Below are 4,107 nucleotides of genomic sequence, written 5' to 3'. Positions count from 1 at the left end.
AGCTTCCGCGGCTCTTCGTTATCGACGTGCTCACCTCGAGGTCAGCACGTCGGCGACGAGCCCTGGAGCCAGTTCCCGGCAGCGTTCATCAAACGCCCCCTATTCGTCGACCGAACGCCCGACACGTGACCCACTCCCGCTGCCGTTCTTTTAACGCAGCCTGTTCTTCGGCAAAACGAACCAAACACGGCTTCCCCCGCCCGCGGAATCTCCACCGCTTTGGTGGCAGAAGTAATTGGCAACACCCACCAGGAGGGCGCGATAGTAAATCCGCATCCGTTGCACGACTGCCTAGATCGGCGCGCGATAAACGAGGCTGTGCTCTTTCGCCCCTACTCTCAACTCCTCTTCCCTTGCTCTCCCTCACAACTACCTTATCCTATACTGTCTCCGAGCGCGTCCGTAGCTGCGGCGCCAGATTAGCCCGCTGCATAATGTTTCATGTTCCGTTATCTGCTGTTATCGGGAAGCATGCGCCGAAGTGCCTGGAGTGGCGTGGGTAGTTTCGTCAGTTTCATAGTCCTCGACAGCTATGTGCTTGCGCTCCACGATGTTTCACCAGTTTCACGACTCGAACCGCTCGTGCACCGGGCAGTGGTGCACGCAGCCCTCAAGAATAAGCCATGCAAGGTTGTTCTGGCTGCCTAAAGACGAAAGGTGAGCACGCAGAGCGAAGGACATCACAAGGCGCATGTACACAAATACTTCCCTGTGCACGTGCGTGCTCCATGAGTCTTCAGACGTCGTTTCGCCTTGATTGTGCTACACTTTTCTCTTACCGGTAGAGAAAGGTGACAAATAGATGTTCCTCCTGATCATCACCTGGTCTATTACATGCATTTTTTTGTGCCAAGTCTCATTCTGAAACTTCAGTAGCTCGCCCAGCGTTCCACTCCACTCTCAGTGCTTTTTCTATGTGTCACCAGTCTACAAACGTACTAACAGCTGAAAAATTTGTGTTCGCCTTTATATCTTATCTCAGTAATTGCCCATAGGAAAACCACGCGAACAACCTTCGTGTGTAAGCATGGTACGCTTTTTCTTCTTGAAATCATGAGCATTTCAAGTGTCCGACATGCCGAGTTTTGCAGTTCGTGTTTATTACACAAATAAGTACCAAGTAGGTGGGGCTTAGTGCCTTAAGTGACGTAATTTTACTGCTAAGCATTGCATTCGCGGTGAAACAAAAGTCGTGTTGTTGCCTATTTTTACCTGATCTCTGATTCAGGAATAGGCCTTTCTGCGAATCTTTTCTTGTGCGAAAATTTCTATGTGCTGCTGCAAAAGCTGACCAGCTTCTGTTCCGCCTTGTCGCCGTTATTCAAGTTATGGACAAGTGCAAAATAATGTTATAATGTGTATTTGCGTTTCTAGTACAATGTCATTTTTGTTGTACTATGTCTTTGTCATTTCGTTCAGTAGGAACGAACAAGTCGGGCATTTCATGTACTTTTGTGCAGGTATATCAGTAAGTTCTTTTTTTTTTTGGTATGCTTTTCAATAAAACAATCTTGGCACTTCTTTTTTTTTCCGTATTTTGCGTGTAATTGGTTTTGCGATTACCAGTGAATTTTCCTCTTCTTTAGTTGTCATGACTATGTCATATACGTCGTCCAGTTTTCTGCAATATCTCAGTCGGTATATCAAAGCTCTCAGTGCGCATATCAGAAGCTCTTCTACTCTTTGGTCTTAAGGGCATTATATAGAAATAGTTTTGATAAGTGTGTACATGAAACCGCCTGCGCGTTTTCTTGAGTTATGAATTTTTGTTTTCATTTCACTGTCTGTGAATTTGTGTTCTTTAGTAGTCATGTACGTGTCCTGCATTTTTCGCTATTTTTCATTTTCTGAGCGTCTATCACACAATGTTATGCGAAAACCATTGTTTTCGTAAACGGAAGTCAATAAAACAAAGCCAATGATCTGCTGTGTTGGAAGTGGAATTTATATATGTTCTGGCATAGGCTGCCACACTCAAAGTGTGGACAAGACTGAGTGCGAGCAAACACATAAAGAATCCACGGTGCACCACGCTCCAGTTGACAATGCCAATGCCGTGCGTTGCGCGTGCGCACGCGAAAAAAAAAAGATTTACGCGCCGCGCGCAGGCGAATCAAAAGCAAAAGTGGAAGTGCGCGGGTCATGGGGAAGGGTTAAAAGAGAGCTGAGCAAGTTGTCATATTAAAAACAAAAAGAAAAAACAAAGAACGCTAGGGTGAGGAGGCGAAACGTGGCTGCTGTTCCTGTTGCCATGACAACGTAAACAATCCTGTGCGCCACCATTTTTCCAATGTATCGCCCTCCGGCTAGGGCTGTAACTCTGTATGTCCAGAGACAACCCATGCAAACGACCCATGGTGAAAGTGCAAGTCCCACAGAGGCAAAGTACATTCACGGGACATCAGTGGCAGCCCAGCCACAGCGTCTGTTCCCCAAAGCGGAATCAAGACACGTTGACCACTTTCACGTGCAGCTCGGGTGGCTTCGTCGGCGTGTTCATTCCCTGATGCTGCATTGTCCTGGAAGCCAGGGCTGCCTTCGAGTCACTAAAGACTGTCCATTGCTGCGGTGGTTCCTGATTAATGATATCAAGTGCAGCATGTAGTGCCGCATGTTCAGCACCCGTTGATGTGGCCACGCAAGAAGGTTTTAATTTGACTTCTTCATATTTTGCCGGGACGATGACTGCAGCAGCTGTTCTGTAGAATCTTAAGGAAGCATCTGTGTAGACATGTTACCCGAATCTCCGTACGTTGTGAATGTGTTCCAAAGTTGTTTGTTTTAAAGCTTGCAACGGCACTCCAGCGTTCTTTCTGATTCCTGGAATCGTCAGTTGCACTTGCGGCCGGTGCAGACATCACAATGGATCTGACAATCGTGTAGCAGGCGTGAATTCTTATGGCAAGTACGACTGATGTCTTACAATAGTTTTAGCAAAGGTTGAAAGTGGCCAACTTGCTTGCAAGGAAGCAAGATGGTGTGAGGGAATCCGAGTCAGGTGTCGGATGTGCGCTCTTAGGACATCTGTATCAATGTAGACTGTCAAAGGAGCGTCTGTGGCTATGGCCACTGTCAGAATTGATGATGTAGTTTTGGAGAGATCGAGACAAGTTCGGAGTGCTTTTGCTTGCACACTCTAAAGCTTGCGGATATTTGTAGCGCAAGTATTTCCTGGTACAGGTAAGCTGTACCGCAGGAAGTCCAAAAACAATGCTTTTTATAGTTGCTACATTGACGGTACGGTTTCGCCCCAGGACTTCCCGACGAGAAATGCAAGAAGGTCCACGATGGTGGCCAAACGCTTTATGTACGAGACGAGGGAGCTCTAAGACAAGTCAGCCAGTAGGCAAGCTCTCCCCAAGTAAAAAGAACCTATTAAAGGAGAGAGAAAGAATGAAAGTGTCTAACTCAAGAAATAAGATAGAATTCGCGGAATAGTCAAAACTGATCAACAAGAGGAAAATTAGCGATATTGGAAACCATAACGTGAGAAAGACTCAAGAAGGCGTAAAAATTGGACGCAGCCTGCAATCAGCGAGAAGGAAACTTGGCATAGAACAAACGAAATTGTATGCACTAAATTATGAGCAGGGTAATATCAGCAGCAATCTCGAATATATAGCAAAAGCAGCGGAATAATTCTATACTGACCTGAACAGCACCCAGAGGAGTTAAGATACATCAATTAGAAACAGTAATGAAGAGGATACAAAAACTTCTCCTATACCTAGCAGTAAATCCAGGAGGGCCTTGCAACTCAATAAACAAGGAAGAGCGGCAGGAGAAGATGGAATAACAGTCGATTTAATCAAAAATGAAGGAGACATAATGCTTGGAAAGCTGCCGGCTCCTTTTACGAAGTGTTCATCGACTGCAAGGGTCCCAGAAAACGGGAAGAGTGTCAACATTATAATAATCCACAAAAATGGACACGTTGAAGAATAGAAAAATTATAGGCCCATTAGCTTACTCCTAGTAATATATAACATTTACCAAAATATTCTCCTATAGATTAACGGCAACACTGCAGTTTAGTTAGGCCAGGGAACTGGCTGGCTTCAGGAAAGGATGCTATAGCATGGATCACATCTTTGTCATTAATCAGGT

Source organism: Dermacentor albipictus, chromosome 8 (assembly GCF_038994185.2).
Source record: "Dermacentor albipictus isolate Rhodes 1998 colony chromosome 8, USDA_Dalb.pri_finalv2, whole genome shotgun sequence".
Taxonomy (NCBI): Eukaryota; Metazoa; Arthropoda; class Arachnida; order Ixodida; family Ixodidae; genus Dermacentor; species Dermacentor albipictus.
This window is presented reverse-complemented; position numbering follows the sequence as displayed.